General features: G+C 38.8%; 1 protein-coding gene and 1 pseudogene across 1 annotated transcript in view; one reads left to right on the forward strand and one right to left on the reverse strand.

Moving 5' to 3' along the window:
- IPO11 (importin 11) overlaps positions 1 to 14,311 on the reverse strand; it is a 184,589-nt gene extending 170,278 nt beyond the window's left edge. Inside the window, exon 1 of the mRNA XM_081825596.1 lies at positions 14,133 to 14,311. The gene's annotated coding sequence lies outside the window, so the exon portion shown is untranslated. The remainder of the gene's footprint in view (positions 1 to 14,132) is intronic.
- Positions 8,692 to 9,093, forward strand: LOC102726764 (cytochrome c oxidase subunit 6A1, mitochondrial pseudogene; annotated as a pseudogene).
- Positions 14,312 to 19,274: the final 4,963 nt, after the last annotated feature.

The raw sequence follows: 19,274 nt of genomic DNA on the forward strand, positions 1-19,274 counted from the left end.
GGTTCTTGGAGAAACAGTCAAAAAGACTCCTGAATCCATTATTATCTAAAAGGATCATGCTTTCTATGGAGTAAATATTCATACAGTACTCAACTGTAGAATTCTTCTGGAAGGACAGCAATGGCAATGAAGAACTGAAGAACAGGGAGAAATGTACTGAGTCATTCAAATGTAAGAATGTAGAAATAAACTTCATTTGGATAAAAGATACAAGACTACTAACTACTGGTAGTCAGTTTGGAGGGTGCTACACCCAGCAACCCTCAATACCCTTTTTTGGAATGAGCATGCTGAAATTTAATAGGGTTGCTACTGTTATTTTCACTTGGTAATGAAGCAGATACATAGCTTGTCTCCAAGAAAACCTCAAGATCTGAGAGTAACAGAGAATGACAAAGGGAGAAGAAGAAGGGGAGGGAGGGCAGTGGTGGACGGTAAGGAAGAGACAGACACTGACTAACTCATGGGAAGAGCTAAAGGTATTTCTCAAAGATCTTGAAAGGATCTTCACAGAAACCGTCACCAGATAAGCCTGAAGGCCAGGGAAGCAAGTCTCTCCCAGAAGAAGCGCAGGTGCGTCCCCGCTGTACAGATGTCTGTGCGTAGTGAGAAAAATCCTCTACCTTGTTAGAAGAATGAATACCTAGGTTTCCTAATTAATAATGTACACATTGAGGTTGCTCTGATTTTCATTAATGTGCATAACTTCAAATGCATAGGCAAGAGGTGAAAATGCTTGTATTTTATTAGTTCTGAACTAAACTACAGAAGAGAATTATTCAAAATCTAAATGTATGTTCTTTTTTCTCTAAGAATAATAAGGAGAAGGGCGCCTGGGTGGCTCAGATGGTTAAGCGTCTGCTTTCGGCTCAGGTCATGATCCCAGGGTCCTGGGATCGAGTCCCACATCGGGCTCCCTGCTCAGCAGGGAGCCTGCTTCTCCCTCTGCCTCTCTCTCTCTTATGAATAAATAAGTAAAATCTTTAAAAAAAAAAAAAAAAGAATAAGGAGAAGGTGCAAATTAAAAGGACAGGCCCTTCACCTCACTATTTTACAATTCAGTCAGTTCAATTTATTACTGGAGTTATTGTAGTCTTTAATACTATTAAGGTCTAAGCAACCCAGAAGTAAGTGACCAAGAGCCTAAAAATACTCATACTCCATAACTGGACTTTTTAGGCTCATTTCTGGAAGTTACTTTCCAAATTCTGGAAAAATCCAAAGTCCAAAGATATACAGACGTGCCTATAGCTGGAAACTTACTAATTTTCATAAAAACAAACAAGTAGACAAGGGAAAACTCAGCACCCCTGCCTGTCACCAACAGACAGACTTCTCAGGCCTTCAATGACTTTAATTTCAGCCATGATGACTTTCTACTACATTATATTTGTCCTTCGTTTTAAAACATGCCACACAAACAATAACTCCACACCACTATTAAATATTAGAGTGGTGAGTGAAATGACTTAGGGAAAAAAAGGTGTATGGTAAAAATGGAACAAAAAAAATTTCAAAATCAAAAAAGGTTCCCCCAGTGAAATAACTTATTCAGGCATGATCAATAAGGGATACTAAAACCATTAAGTGAAAGAACAACTTTTAGGAACAGAATATTCCCAGTGTGTTCAAATAGATTACTTGCTAAATGCAGTGAAGAAACAAACAGACCTTTAAAATGCTGATATCTGGGGCGCCTGGGTGGCTCAGATGGTTAAGCGTCTGCCTTCAGCTCAGGTCATGATCCCAGAGTGCTGGGATCGAGTCCCACATGGGGCTCCCTGCTCCGCAGGAAGTCTGCTTCTCCCTCTGCCTCTCTCTCTCTCTCTCTCTCAGTCTGTCTCTCATGAATAAATAAATAAAATCTTTAAAAAAAAATAAAATAAAATGCTGATATCTGTCAGTCACCAGCTCAACCAACAGTACAAACTTAGTATCAACAACAGCTGTACATCTCGACCTTAAGTGCCTCCCCATGTGATATAATAAGAAATATACAACCTCACCTCTAAAATACGGAATCCACCTTAATCTAACCAAGATTCTAGGGGACGCCTGGGTGGCTCAGTCGGTTAAGTGTCTGTCTTCAACTCAGGTCATGATCCCAAGCTCCTGGGATCAAGCCCTGCGTCAGACTCTCTGGGGCAGGCTCTCTGCTCAGCAGGGAGCCTGCTTCTCCCTCTCCCTTGGTCTGCCATTCCCCCTGCTTATGCTCTCTCTGTCAAATAAATAAATAAAATCTTAAAAAAAAAAAATCTAATCAAGACTCCAGACTTGACTTCCAGTTTAAAAGAACCAGAGGAGAAATAAATGGTAAAATGGTGACACCACCCAACTTCAAGGTTTACAATAAAGCTACAGTAATCAAGACAGTGTGGTACTGGCAAAAACAGACAAATAGATCAATGCAACAGATTAGACAACCCTGAAGGGGTCTTAACCAAGACCCCTTTGCTTCTTAACAAAGAAGTAAAGGCAATACAATCGAGCAAAGAGTCTCTTCAACCAGTGGCGCTGGAACAACTGAACATCCACATTCAAAAAAATTAATCCAGACAGATCTTACACACGTCACAAAAATTAACTCAAAGTGGATCACAGACTTAATTATAAAACACAAAACTATCAAATGCCCAGAAGATAACATAAGAGAAAGCCTAGATAGGTTTTCCAGGGTACGGTGATGCCTTTCTAGATTCAACACCAAAGACATAATCCATGAAAGAAATAACTGGTAAGCTGGACTTCATTAAAATTAAGAACTTTTGCTCTGCAAAAGTCAGTATCAAAAGAATATGAAGAAAAGCCAGAAACTGGGAGAAAATACTTTGAAAAGACACAACTGATAAAGGACTATTATCCAAAATATACAAAGAGTTCTTGAAATTAAAAAAAAAATCCAATTTACAAATGGGCCAAAGACCTTACCAGACACCTCACCAAAGAAGATACACAGATGGCAAATAAGCATATGAAAAGATGCTCATCATATGTCACCTGGGAAATGCAAACTGAAACAATGAGATATATATCATACGCCATCAAGAAATGAAAATTAAAACAATCAGATACACATCATACATCATCTGGGAAATGCAAATTAAAACAACAACGAGATAGCACTACACACCTATTAGAATACCAAAACCCAGAACACAGACAATACCAAATGCCAGCGAGGATGTGGAGCAACAGAACTCTCAGACATTGTTGGAAGGATTCAAAATATCCTTGGAAGACAATATGATGGTTTCTTAAAAAGTAAATATACTCTTACTATACAATGCAGCAATTGTACTTTTTGGTATTTACCCAAATGAGTTGAAAACTATGTCCACAAAAACCTGCACACGTTCATACAGCTTTATTCGTAACTGCCAAAACTTAGATGCAACCAAGATATCCTTCAGTAGGTGAACAAATAAACTACGGTACATCCGGACAAGAGAATATTATTCAGTGCTAAAAAGAAATTATCAAGCCATGAAAAGACATGGAGGAAACTAAAATATATTATTATTAAGTGCAGGAAGCCAATCTAAGAAGGCTACATACTGTGTGACTTCAACTAACACTCTGGAAAAGCCAAAACTGGATACAATGAAAAGATCAGGTGGGTGGGAGGAGCGATAATTAGGCAGATCACAGATTTCTAAGGCAGTGAAAATAATCTATAATGATGGATATATGTCATTATACGTTTGTCCAAACCCACTGAACGCACAACACTGAAAGTGAACCCTTAAGGAAATGAAGCACTGATTGTGATGTGTCAAAGTAGGTTCAATCTTAGTGAAAAAATGTACCATTACAGTAAGTGATGGTGGTAATGGAGGAGACTGTGCATGTGTGGGGGCAGGGAGTATATTGGAAATCTCTGTACCTTCTTCTCAATTTAGTGTAAACCTAAAACTGTTCTAAAAAAAAAAAAAGTTTATAAAAAAAAAAGGGCAAAGAATTTAAATATACAGTTCTACAAAGATAGTCAATAAACATATGAAAAGATGCCTAACATCATTAGCCATTAGAGAAAAGGAAATCAAAACCACTAATATGGCTATAGTCAAAAAGATATAATAATAGATATTGGTGAAGATGTGGAAAAACTGGAATTCTCATGCACTGCTGGTGGTGTAGCTACTTTGGAAAAGTCTGTCAGTGTCTCAAAATGTTAATCAAACGTCTCAAAAATTCTACCTCTTGGTATATACCCAAGAGAAATGAAGATTTATGTCTGCATTTGTTGTACATTTGTACAAAAATGTTAATAGCAACATTATAATCGCAAAAAGTGAAAACAACTCAAATGTAGTATTTCCATCCAATGGAACAGTATTTGGCAATCAAAAGGAATGAAATCCTGCAACATACCACAACACAAATGAACCCTGAAAACATCACGCTAGGTGAAAGAAGCCAGTCACAAAGACTACATGGGAACTCTTTTAATGAAATGTCCAAAACAGGCAAATTTATAAAAATACAAAGTATATAAGTGGTTGTCTAGTGCTGGAGGATTGGGTAAAAATGTGGAGTGACTGCTGATTGGGATGTGGTTTCCACAGGATTGATGAAAATATTCTAAAATTGACTGTAGTGACATTCGCACAACTCTGCGAATACACTAAAAACAACTGGACGCTTCCAGTGGGTGAACTGTATGGTCTGTGCATTATATCTTAATAAAGCTGTTTTGTTTTTTTTAAGTGCCTTGACTATGTAAATGCTAAAGTCAGCAAGAAACAAGGAAGGAACTAAAGAAATGAAAAACAAGTGGCTGGAGTATCAACAACCATAAACTGATGTTAATTCAGAACAAGGAAGACCACTGGTTCAAGAAACTAAAGCAAGATGAAAGCACGTAAGACTTGTGACACAAACCAAGGAGATTCCAAAGATACTAGCCCCATTTAAATCTATACTGCACCATTCGGATTCACTTGCGTTTCGTGACAGAGGCCATTTCAGTTTGAACCAGAAAATTCTTCTCTGTGCACACATTATAGGTGGTTTAACAACCCTACATACTGCATGTTAATAACACTACCTACGGATTTTGACTAAAGATGCTTCCACAGATCCAAATGCCCTCAAGTTAAAGAATCACCAGGGCCACTGAAGCATTCCCCATGAGACTTCATGCAGACTATCAAAGACTGATCTACCTCGGAATAAAAGATATTCAACAATACATATGTAACAAGGAAGAGAGGAGATATTTCCTTGCTTTCTCTTCTCTGCTGCTAAAATATCCTATCTAATCAAGAGTTTCAAAGGACCTACAAATTCCTGCATGCAGCTCCAGATCTCCGGGTCATGAATGTGAGCCCCACAATGGGTATGGAGATTACTTAAGGGGAAAAAAAAAAGAGGGGCGCCTGGGTGGCTCAGTTGGTGAAGCGACTGCCTTCGGCTCAGGTCATGATCTTGGAGTCCCTGGATCGAGTCCCGCATTGGGCTCCCTGCTCGGCGGGGAGTCTGCTTCTCCCTCTGACCCTCCTCCCTCTCATGCTCTCTGTCTCTCATTCTGTCTCAAATAAATAAATAAAATCTTAAAAAAAAAAAAAAAAGAAAGAAAGAAAAGGTCAAACAGAAAGAGTTCACAGAAACAACAATCTTTCTGGAAGAACAGGAATTACAACACAGTAAAGAGAGAAAGATCTACCAAACATACTACAAAAGTAAACAGTATGCTTCCTAAATGGCTGATTAAAAAAAAAATGAAGGGAAAGGAAAAAGGAAAACAATGAAGGAAGGAATCACTGAATGAATGAACAGTCCAATCAGTATCTTCAGCTACTGAAATGGGGCACACTGGAGCCCCTGGGTGGCACAGTTGGTTGAGCATCCAACTCTTGATTTCAGCTCAGGTGATGATCTCAGGGTCATGAGATTGAGCCCTGTGTCAGTCTCTGCCCTGGGCGTGGAGCCTGAAGATTCTCTCTCTCCTCTCCCTCCGCCCCTCTCCCCACTCTCTCTCTCTCAAAAAAAAGTAAGAAAGGGGGCACATCAAGGCACCAAAATTTAGCAGTACCTTTTACTGGGAATATCTAACACCCTTTGTTCTAATCCTGTGCCCTCTAATCAACTTCCCGATATTTACTCAGTTTATCATTACACTTTTCTTCATTCATTCAAGTATTTACTGAACACCTACAAATGCCAAGTATCATTCTAGGCACTTCAAACGTATCGATGAACTAAAAAGACAAAAAAATCCCTGCCCTTAGAGAAAGTATAATCTAGTGGCGGAGACAGGGAAATAAATGGGTAAACTATACAGTACTTAAGAAGGCAGTAAACAGGACCAAAAGACAGCTGTAAGAGAAGTCCAGTCCAATAAACCCAAATGTGTGTGTCTCACTGGGAGTTTTTAGTAAAATGGCATTGATAAACTACAATAAATCTCTTGCCTGTTCAGTGTACACAAGTGTCCCTCATGACTGAGTACTTCCTAACAGGAAAAGTTAAAAAGCTTATCCTAGGGGCGCCTGGGTGGCTCAGGTTAAAGGTCTGCCTTCAGCTCAGGTCATGATCCCAGGGATCTGAGATGGAGGCCCACGTCAGGCTCCCTGCTCGGCGGAGAGCCTGCTTCTCCCTTTCCCTGCCACCTCGCCTACTCGTGCACACCATTTATCAATATCAGTTCTCTAAGCAGTAAATATAGTTGACCCTCAAACACTGCCTATAACTTTTGACTCCCCAAAAGTTTAACTAATAGCCTATTGAGGAGAAACCCTAAAAATAACATCAACTGTTGAATAAAAAAATATTTTTTAAGTCACGAGTATTATATCCTGTATTCTTACAATGCAGTAAGCTAGAGAAAAGAAAATACTAAGATAATCATAAGGATGAAAACATACATTTACAGTACAATACTGTATCAAAAAACTACACCAATAAGTGGACCCAGAGATTTCAAACCCATATTAATAAGGGGTCAACTGCATATCTGATTTAAGCATTTTGTTTTACTGACTAAGAAACTGTGTCCCAAAGAGATTAAGGAGAAAAATTGTGACTCCTCTAAAGTCCCAACCTCATTAGCAACATTTCTAGAACTAGTTTATAGGTCTACTATGCCAACCCAACACTCTACTGACTACCACATTTTTCATTTTGATTACAGTGTTGTCCATTAATACCTCAAGTGATATTAACTGATGTGTTTTTTTTTTTTTTAGTTTTAGACTTGAGAACCAAAATACAACATCGAGACTATGGCTCAATTTCCTGCTAAATTATATTACATAAAAACTGAAAACCAAAATTAATGGAGTCAATGAAAATACCACTGGCGGCATTAATGAGGTAAAACTTAGAAGACGTTTTAAATGACTAAACAAAGAATTATTATACAGAATATACAATAAACCCTTATAACCAACAAAACAAGAAATACAAAAGAAAATTGGACAAAGGGTATAAATAAACAATTCACGAACAGAAGAAGCCAAAAGGGTAGAAGGGACGCCTGGGTGGCTCAGATGGTTAAGCGTCTGCCTTCAGCTCAGGTCATGATCCCAGGGTCCTGGGATCGAGTCCCACATCAGGCTCCTGGCTCAGCGGGGAGCCTGCTTCTCCCTCTCTCTCTGCCTCTCCCCCTGCTCATGCTCTCTTTCTCTCTCTCTGTGTCTCAAATGAATAAATAAAATCTTAAAAAAAAGAAGACGTGCTACCTTACTGGTTATCACGAATCTAAAAAACAAAGCTATTATTTTACAATCATCGGATTAGCAAAAATTAAGAAGTCCAAAAATATTCAACACTAGCAAGAACATATGGAAATAAAGACCCTTATGCATTGCTGCTAAGAGTATACATTGGTACGACCACTTTGGAGAGCAATCCTGCCATCTCTAATAAACTTAAATATGTCTCTGTGTGTGTGTGTGTGTGTGTATCCTATGACCCAACATGGTGTATCCTATGACCCAGCAGTTCCACACTTGGTGTTATAACCAAGGAAACTCCTACACTGATTTACAGGGAGACAAGGGTAAAGGGGCTCATCTTGGGAGTTGTCTATAATAAGAAATAAGAGACAAGATGTGTCCATCTATAGTGGAATAGATACATCAACTCTATCTTGTAGAATTGGTTTCTTCTGACTGTAAAACTCTTGCCTCTAGATATCTGCATGTCTTGCTCTTTAACTTCAATTCAGTCTTTGCTCAAGTTATCAATTCATCAAGTAGGTTGTCCCTGACCACCAAATTTAAACTACCTGACCCTTCAACCCAGAATCCCTCTGGTCTGGATATCTTTCTTAATTTTTCTGCATAACACTTTTAACTACTTGACATTCTAATATCTATGTGTTTATTGTCCTGACTCCCCCAGTTAGAACTTAAGATCCAGAGACCAGGAACTTCAATTTGCTCAAAGGTATTGCCAGAATCTAAAAAAGTACCTGGCACATATGAAAGCAATGACTAAATATTTGTTAAATAAATGAATTCAATCACTAAATCACAATCTCTGCTTATACTTGTGTCGAGCCACAAAAATGAACCCATCTCTGACTTTTCAAGCCCAGAGTGTGTAACAATCCACCTTGTTTCAACTCTCTGGTAATTCAACTTGCATTCACAGTACTCAACAAAGAAGGCGCTTCTACTGGCCAGCCACTACTCTGAGAGATTAAAAAAAATAAAATAATATGAGTCTTTGAAGTTCAGTTCGAAGATGGCGGCACTGGCTGGGTCCTGGGTTTCCAGGCTGCTAGGTCGGTCCAGGGCTCAGCTGGGGTGGTCCTTGTCAAGTGGCGTCCAGGGCAAGGAGGGCTCTGCACACATGTGGAAGACCCTCACCTACTTTGTAGTGCTCCCAGACATGAGAGTAAGCATCTTCCCAAAGTTGCATCACAAGAGCACGAGAGATTCGAGTTCATTGCCTAACTCCAAATCCACATCAGGTTCAAGGTCTTTCCCTGGAAAGATGGTAATCATACTCTATTCCATAACTCTAATGTGAATCCACTTCTGACTGACTGGCTACGAAGATGAAAAAAGAGAACCCAGACCACTATCCAGTGGGGACCACAGCACTGGTCTGGACCATGACTCTGAACAGGGACCAGAAAAGTAAATGGAACCTTAAGCTCACCTTCCTTACTTGTATCAAGTGATGACCAGTATACTGATCTTCCATCCCTTTGGTTACAGCAGGAGATGGCTTAATACAGAATGTAGATCAGATCACAAATAAACAAAACAAAATAATCTTGGCATTCAACTCTCAAGAGGAAAAAAGATGACAAAGCTGTTTCAGAAGAACTTAAGTGGAAGACGTAACTCAGCCTAAGCAGGCTGGGGAAAGCCTGATGGGGCAGGAAAGGGGGACAAGACAGCGTTTATGCTGGGTCATGAAAGTGGAGAAGGAGTTATCCAAACGAGTATGTTATGGGTGTCTGTCAAACAGATGATGGGTACATTCTAGGCAGAAGACACACAACATATTAATGTCTCAACTTTAAAAAACATTCTAACACTTCTGAAGAATTGCAAATAGTTCAGCATGACAGAATAATGTGAGGCAGAAAACAGCAAAAGAAAGCAAAAAGCAGGGGCGCCTGGGCGCCTCAGTTGGTTAAGTGTCTGCCTTTGGCTCAGGCCATGATCCCAGGGTCCTGGAATCGAGTCCCGTGTTGGGCTCTCTGCTCAATGGGGAGCCTGCTTCTTCTCTCTCCCTCTGCCTGCTGTGCCCCCTGCTTGTGCTCACTCTGTCAAATAAATAAGTAAATAAAATCTTAAAAAAAAAAAGCAAAAAGCAAGCTAGGTCCAAATCACTAAGGTCTATATTTCCTAAATTTGGTAGTCTGGATTTTAATCCTAAAGCCTAAATGGAAAGACTGCAGAAAAACACTACAATCTGCCTGTAAAAACAGGAAGGGTAAAGAGGGATTGATATCCATTCTTAGGAGAAAGGAAATTATTTAGAATGTTTACACAAAAGTCCAGATAATGATAGTCTGAACCAAGGTGGTTGCTGCAGGGAAAAATGGATGAAAGACGAAGAACAAGATTTGGTAAATGATTAGAATTCTGGTGCGGGTGGGGGAGAGCAGCACTTAAGGGTAATGAGAGGGAAAAGTTAAGATTTAGGGTATCTCCAACTGAATGACCGACAAGGATCACAGGAGGAAGAGAAGGAACTTCAGAAAGAGCGAGATACGTAATTTTTGAGCTAAACTTAAGGTATCTTAAGACAACCACAATGTGTCAGAGTTGAAGAGTAATCTGTGCTAAAGAGACAAAGATTTGCTAGTCATCAAAATAAAGACAGTGGTTGCAGTCACCAGAATAAGACAATTCAAGAGCAGGCAGAGACAAGAGAGAAGACCATGCCTCAGTGTGAAAGGAGCATCTGAAGGGGTTAAAGAGAGAAAAATACACCAAGGAAAGATTGGCCAAGACACAAGAGGAAAATAAGGAAACCACAGGGTCACAGAAGCATAAGAGAATTTCAAAGAGTACAACTACTCAAAATGTCAAATGATGAAAAAGATTCTACTAGACTTCAGAACAAAGAGATCAATGGTAACTACCACCCAACAGTGACTGCAGTGGATTGCCAGACTTCAATATACGGGGTGGAGTAATAAGGTGGCAGAGAAAATGAATACACGTAACTCTTCCAGACATTCAAAGGAAATAATTACAGATGAAACTGAAGAGGAATCTACAGTGAAGAGAGTGTATTTAAGATAAGTGTGTTTAAACCTTAATAAGTTAGTGCCACTTAAGAGTAAAAAAAAGAGTTAACTAAGTGTTATGGACTGAAATGTATTCCCCCCAAATTCACATGCTGGAGCCCAAAACCCCAGAACCCTCAGTATTGGAGGTGAGATTTTTGAAGAAGTGATTAAGTTAAATGAGGTCATCACAGTGGGGCCTAATCCAATATGAGTGGTACTCTAATAAGAAAAAGAGACACCAGAGATTCTAGTGCACAAAGGGGGTGGTCATCTATAAGTCAAGGAGAAAAGCCTCAGAGGAAATCACTCCTGCTGGAACACTTGAAACTAATATAACATTGTACGTCAACTATACTTCAACAACAACAAATATAAATACAAACGCGCACATATAGAACATACATACAACACAAAGATCAAAATCCGTCTAATCATCTTTCTCAAAACACAAATATTTTTATATCTACAAGAACATACTTAGCTTTGGAAAAGGCTCCACCTTCCAGAATTGTGAGAAAATAATTTTGCATTGCTTAAGCCACCCAGTCTGTGGTATTCTCTTACAGCAGCCCTAGAAAACTAATACAACACATTGTCCCTGAGGAGAAAAAACTCAGAGCACAACCAGAGATGAAGAGACAGAAGTAGACCTGTTTACAGGTGAAAGAGGACAAAAAGTGTTCCCACCAATGTGTGAAGAAGTGATCTCATTCATGAAGGAGTAAGGAGGGAAGGTGGTGGGTTCATATTGGAAAGAGCAGTTACTAGCAACACACAGAATTATTGGACTGCTTCTCCATTACTCAATAAATGTTGGTTGTGGAATGAATACCTAGCTCTCATTCATGAATACTTTAGTTCCATTTTATTAAAGAAGTAACTAGCAAAAGAAAAGCATTGGAGTAAGTCAGAACCTGGGTTATGAATTATGTGACCTCATGCAAGTCACTTACCACTGCTGGGTCTCAGTTTCTTCAACCAGATATATCAGACTTGATAATCAGCAAAAGACTGCCTCAGATCAAAATAAATGTTATGATTTTTATGCAGGTTTATGCATGACCTCAGTCTTCCAACTTTTCCCAACCAAGTAGTGTGTCTCAAACTTTAATATAAATTCTTATCTTCTGGAGAGCTTGTTAATATGCAGGTTCTGATTCATTAGGTTTGGGGTTAAGTCCGAGCTTCCGCAGTTTGAACACTCAGGTGACGCCATGCACCACATTTTGAGTAGCAAGAGCGCCGAACACTGATCCAGCACAAGCTCTACAAAGCTTTTAATTGTGGGTTTATCTGTAATCAGCCTGATATTTTTTTTTTTAAAGATTTTGTTTATTTATTTGAGAGAGAGAATGAGATAGAGCGAGCATGAGAAGGGGGAGGGTCAGAGGGAGAAGCAGACTCCCTGCTGAGCAGGGAGCCCGATGCGGGACTCGATCCCGGGACTCCAGGATCATGACCTGAGCCGAAGGCAGTGGCTTAACCAACTGAGCCACCCAGGCGCCCCAATCAGCCTGATATTTAGAAAACTGAACAACAACACTCCAGACTCACACCTGCACTAAGTATGTCTTGCCATTCCCTAAAACACTCTTAAGTTAACTTGATGACAGTCCTCATTTGATGCAGATAAGAAAAGACAGAAATGAGTAATACTGGAATCAATAACACCATATTAGGAGAAGCAAGATTAAATACCAATGCACATAAATAGGTGAAGGGGATTAAGAGGTGCAAACTTCCAGTTATAAAATAAGTAAGTCACAGGGATGAAAAATACAACACAGGAAATATGGTCACTAATACTGTAACAACACTGCATGGTGATAGATAGTAATGACACTTATCATGGTGAGCACATCATAAAGTACAGAACTGTCAAATCACCATGCTGTACACCTGAAACTAATATAACACTGTACATCAGCTATACTTCGACAACAGATATAAATACAAACGCACACATATATGAACATACATACAACACAAAGGTCAAAATCCGTCTAATCATATTACCTTTCTCAAAACACGAATATTTTTATATCTACAAGAACATACTTAGCTCTGGAAAAGTCTTCAGTATATTTTAACTGCCACATGCCTACAAGGGTTCTTTTGCATTATGGTTTGATCCTGAATGCAAACACATTCTCAATGTCACAGAATTTAAAGACTTTTATACTAATTACCAAATAATCTTCATGTATTTGTTTAGAACCTCCGATCCTATTGCCACGATTGAATTCATTTGTGATGAGAATTTTCTTCGGCTCTAGGATGTGTAACTAGGACAGAGACAGCCCAGCTGACCTAGGGCTATAATATACGGCCACAAACCATTGCTATAATTAAACTGTTTCTACTATTCCCTATACTAGGTTACAGGAGGAGAAAATTCCACAATCCTATCACAACCAACAGGGATTTTCATTCTAATTTCAAAGTAATCTTCAGGGATGAAAGATAAAAGAAAAGGCGTCATGCAACGGAAGCCTTATAGTCACTCTCCCCTTAAACCTGAAGGCTCTAAACTGAAGAGAGAAGTTTAAAATAACGTTAAAATGGAGTGAACTCCCTATCCAAGAAAAAACATTATGGCTGTAAACTGCTCTTACCCACTTCTGAGGAATAACCAATTCTCAAAGGCACTACACTTCACTACAACCGAGCTCGCTTATATTGGGGTGGGGAGGAGGTATGTCAATTGCAATCTTGGCACCAGCAGACAATTTACCACTTCTACCTAATTTAAGTCAAGTCACTTCCAAATAATACTTTCCTCATTCCCCACTATGTAACAAAAGAATAAGGAAGAATGACAAATGCAATGGGCCTCAAAATAGTTTTGCTGAATCACAAATACCCCCAATATAAAGCTGCAGAAGTCGCTGGGCTTGAGCACTGGCGGCCATACCTCAGCAAGCTGCTCCCCTCTGAGAATGTGTAACTTCCTTCACCTGTACATTAAAGGCAAGGGTCTAACGTTTAATTAAAGCTTTCACAGTATCGCTATTAGCATCAACGTAATGTATGCAATAACAATATACAGTGGTTTTATACTAAAGATGACCACATTCTCTCAAAATTTGCACCACCTATCCCCCAAGGGCAAATGCACCATCCTGGCTCGAAACCGCAGCCACAATGGGCACCCTATGCTCTTCTCATCTGGCACCCAGTCCCTGTCTCCCTGCACCCCGATTCCTCCTCGACCAAGCCTACCCCCCAACCCCCGGGCTGACTCGGCCAGCCCCCAGCTCCTAGTGGTTCCTAGGGTTACGCAGAGAGCCAAGCCTGCAGGCCGCCCTCGCCGCGTTACTGCAATTCCTCGTCTGCGGGTTGACCCACGTTCTTCCCTCGCCTCTCGGGTCTCCGCTGCCCAACCCACACCTCCCTTCCACTCGCGCGCTCTGTGGCTCTCAGGCCTCACCGTTTGGTTCGGTCCGGAATAGCCCAGCTCTCCCGCTTCCACTCCACAACACGAAGCGAAGTCGGTTGGTCCCGCGCCCCACGCTTCCAATCTACACGCCGCCGCCTACTGATGCCGAAAGCGGCTTCTAGGAACGCGCCATGTTCAGCGTCGCGGCTCCAAACGACGCGGACGCCGGAATACTGCGTCACAGACCCCCGGAACGCGTGGAATAGGCAAAGTGAGAAGGCGATAGGAGGACGGCAGAAGAGGGGGGTGGGGCTTCCCCTTCGAAACTGAAGGCGCCGGGGGGCTAAATCAGCTGTCTGCACTTGCGCAGTAGAGAGCGCAAAGCCTGGAGTCAGCCAGATCTGTAACCATGGGAGCATTAACTCCGCGTAGCCCCACTATCAGAAGGATCGGTTGTGTCCCGGGTTGATTGAATCAGAACCATTTTCTCTTCACAATTCCGGATATCTGTTCTAAACTGTATTGTTTTACGGGTCCGTCTCAGCTGAGGAGAGTTATTAAAATAATCTTATTCTCTCATTGGTCAACCCTCCCGCGAAAATTTGTTTTTGAATTTTTTTAAGTCCTACATTTGCTGGGCGCTCTACTCCAGAACTATAGGAAGAATGGAAAGATTAAAAAGGAAAAGTCCACTTCTGCCCCCCTCTGCTACTAGCTAGCTTAATAACCTAAGTTTTCTTCAGAAAGAGAAGTTGTAAAGATATGGATGAGGGTTCATCAAGAATAATAAAATAATTAACATTTATTGAACATTTAGAATGTGCCAGATACAATTCTAAGATCTTTACATGAATCACGTATTTATACAAATCCTCAAAACAATCTATGAGGTGCTTTTTATTATGCCCATTTTATAGATGAAGAAACTGAAGCATAGAGAATTCAACTAATCTGCCTAACGTCACACAGCTAGTAAGGGGCATTGTTAGGATTTGAACCAGGCAACCATAAAACCTACATTACAAGGGTATTTATCACACAAGGGCTGTTTTAAAAGTAAAAATATAAAAAGTTATCTAAACCACCAAGAAAGGAATGCCTAATCATAATACATGCATATATAATAAATTACAAATTGGCCACTAGAAATTATGTTGGCATGTGTTTATTGACATGTTAACACATTCACAATGCATTGGGAAGAGTGGGTAACAAAATTGTAAATAAATATATGCCAAAATGTTAACAAGGTTTGTCACTAGTTGAATGGTATTGTGGGCATGTTTCATTTATTTATTTATTTAGCCTGATTGTATCTTCTGATTTTACTGAAAGTAATACTTGTCAGGTTTAAAATGTTCATAGAATCACATGGGATCTTGTTAAAACACAGATCCCAATTTAGGTGGTCTGCGGTGGGGCCTGAGAGTCTTCTGAGTTTCAAGGTAATGCCAATGCTACTGGTCCATAGGTCACACATTGAGTAACAAGTCAAATAGGAGTATGCAATAAAGATACATGTGTGTGTGTATATACACATATATAACCTAATTTGAATTAAAATGAAGAAATTGATTTAGAAGAATGGATCTTTTCTATCTGGGAAAATGGATCTTTTGGAAATCTAATATAAGTTATAACTTAGAAAATGCACACACACAAATTTTACCTACAATTCCAGGACCCCAATAAGATGCACTTGGAGGTCCTAGCTTCAGCTATGATGAATATAATACTTAGTCATATACTTTGTACAAGACAAATATGTACAGCTACATAAATAATCTCATATTACTGCATTTCATTGCTATAGTCTTATATTCTCAAGGTTCTTTAGAGAAAAGGGCAAACAAATATTTAAATTATCATTGGGCCTGTTCAGAATATATTTGAAATATAAGAATAAATTCAGTATTTTCCCCTCTAAACAGCTGAGAACTGAAAAGAGAAAGCAGAAAGTCAATGAAGCAAATGATAAATTTAAGAAACACTGGCATCCCTCACCCCTCAATCACAAGTAGTTTCCAAGATGCAAATAAGATTAATAACTATGCAACTCATTTTGCCTCAATAATTATATTATGGTAACTACTACTAAATGTTTCCTATGTGTCAGTTCTAAGTGTCTTTTAAGTGTCTAGCATTGAACTGTAAACATTTCATATAATTCATTAATTTTCATCCCACCCTATATGGAGAGGATTCTTTTCCTCATTCTACAGATTAGATGATGTTCATAGGAATTTGTCATTTGTCCACGTTCAAATTCTTACCTGGAAGAACCCAGACTCAAATTTAGATATATGCTTTGTAGTTGGTAGGATAAAAGAGATCCGCATCCTAATCCCCAAAACTTGTGAATATATTATATTTCATGGCAAAAGGGACTTTGCAGATATGGCTACATTAAGTATCTTGAGATGGGAAGATTATTCTGGATTATCTTGTGGGCCCAATGTAGTCACAAGGGTGTTTTGTAAGAGGGAGGCAGGCGTGTCAGAGAGAGATGTGACCATTGAAGTAGAGGTCAGAGCGATATAAAGCCATGAGTAAAGGAATGCAGGCAGCCTAGAGAAGCTGGAAAAGTCAGATTCTCTCCTAAATTCTGCAAGAAACTCAGTCCTGCAGAGGATTTTAGACTCCTCACCTTCGGAATTTTAAGATAATAAATTCATATATATATATTTTTAAGATTTTACTTATTCATTTGACAGAGAGAGACACAGCGAGAGAGGGAACACAAGCAGGGGGAGTGGCAGAGGGAGAAGCAGGCTTCCCCAGGAGCAGGGAGCCCTATGTGGGGCTCGATCCCAGGACTCTGGGATCATGACCTGAGTCAAAGGCAGATGCTTAACGACTGAGCCACGCAGGCACCCCAAATTCATGTTGTTTTTAAACTACTTTGTGGTAATTTTTTCCAGCAGCAAGAGAAAACTAACATGTGTTCCAAAGTCATAGGCTTTCCAATTTGCTACATTTCACTTAATACTGCAACTTGTGTAAAGCTGGGTCTTGGCCAACTCTATAATAGAGCTCTCATTAGATGCTGATCCATTAACTCATCAGATGCTTACCAGGTTAGGAAAGTAAGTCTTTGAGAAACTAATTGATCTGCCCTTGGTAATATAATCTGTAGCAGATTCAGTTTATTATTTTTTAAAAACTTGAAACAATACAAATGTCTTTCAATAAAGATCATAAATTATGGTAAGTTTATATAATAGAATACTATCCACTTATTAAAAATGGTGATGTAGACTTATATTCATTAACATTAAAAGATGTCCTTCATATTTAGTTAGGTAAAAGCAAGAGAAGAGTCTAATATATCCAAAAAGTCTTGGAAACTATCAATACATTAATGGAAGTTAATTCTGAGTGATGGGTTTCATTTTCTAAAACCTTTTTTATTATCTAAACTTTTTTGCAATGTTTAAGTATTACTTTAATAAATAAGGAAAAATAAATAAAACAACTTCTAGTTTGGAATTGGGATATAAGAATATCCCCTACCTATGGGTTTTTTTACAGTGAAATTAGCATTTTTTCATTTTGTACTGGTAAGAATAAAAGTTGATTATTGTTTTAGAAAATAATTTGATAATATATACCCAGACTTAAATGTCCATACAGTTTGACTAAATAATTCCATTCTTGGAAATCTATATTAGGGAAATAATCCAAAGATAGAAAATATTTTTCATGTATGCACTAAAATGTGTATGGCTCTGTTTTTTACAACAATGGTATGAGAATGATTTAACAAACTCTTATGCATTCACAAGACAAAATCTGCTGCAGCAACTTTCAATATTAATAAACAAGACTGTATAACAACTTGGGAAAGTGCTTTTCATGTCACTGTATTTTATGAAAAAATAACAATAAGTTGCAAGACTTCAATTGTGTAAAAATATGTGTTGTTAAGACAATAGAAGAAAACAACTATATGTCAAAATATTCATAAAGGTTATCTCAGCATAGAATGATTACAGGTAAATTTTTTATCTTCTTCCTAGTTTCTGTATTTTCCAAGATTTCTGCAAGTTAGATTTTTGGCTTTGTTATTTTGTTTACAGTGTATGTTGTTTATAATGAAACACATCAGATTGTTATTAAAAAATAAAATTGATTTAGGGCTCCCGGGTGGCCCGGTCAGTTAAGCATCTGCCTCCAGCTCAAGTTATGAGCCTGGGGTCCTGGGATGGAGCCCCAAGTTGGGCCCTCTCATCGGCAGGGAGTCTGCTTCTCCCTCTCCCTCTGTCCACTCTCTTTCTCTCACTTGTTCTGAAATAAATAAACATCTTTTTAAAAATGTAAAATTGATTTAAATTCTATTTAGGATGACTCAGCTAGTATACTTTGCTTCCCAGCCACCCCACCAGTGATGAGAGCAATGGACTGTAATGCCCACATTCAGCAGAACTAGAGACCAACAGAGTTCACAGATGGCAGCAGGTGGGACCGCCTATTGCGTAAGTTGGCACAGGCTTACTCTTCTCACCTCTGCTGCTTACTACCTGAAGGACCCTGAGCCTTTAATCTCAGTGAGACTCAGTTTCTTCCTGTGTAAAACAGGGTAATCGTGCTTGCCCTAACAAACTTGCCAGGGGCTCACTGAAAATCAAATTGCGTGAAAAGTACTTCAATGCCCATAAAACATAATATAAAAAATATAATATTTATAAATGTAGAATTAAAATATAAAATAGGCTCTATTATAATTCACAATTAGTATTCTCAGTACGATAATTTATTTCTGGTTGTATTTGTAAAGCTTCAAAAGCTTCATTTTGTAACATGACATTTTATGGCGATATGAAAACATTTATCTGACAGACATTTTTGGGAGAATCAATTATTAGATATTAGATATTCATTGACAATGCTTAGACTCAGGCTGGTATTAAACAGAGAACTTAATTGTGTTTCTTAATTAATTTTAATACCTTAAGACAGCATTTATAATGATCTGAAAAAAAATTAGAACATGTTTATAATCTTGCCCAAAGTATTAAAGGTATGTAACTTCTTTCACCCAAGTGTCATTATATTTTTCTGTTAAGATTTAGACATCATAGTAGAAATTAAGACACTAGGTATTCTTTGAAATTGTCCGGTTTTGTAACGTAGAATTTCATTTTACCATTTAGATTTGGATATTGGCACAATCATAATGCTCCAGTGTTTTAA

Source organism: Leptonychotes weddellii, chromosome 7 (genome assembly GCF_054177405.1).
Source record: "Leptonychotes weddellii isolate Sample4059 chromosome 7, ASM5417740v2, whole genome shotgun sequence".
Lineage (NCBI taxonomy): Eukaryota > Metazoa > Chordata > Mammalia > Carnivora > Phocidae > Leptonychotes > Leptonychotes weddellii.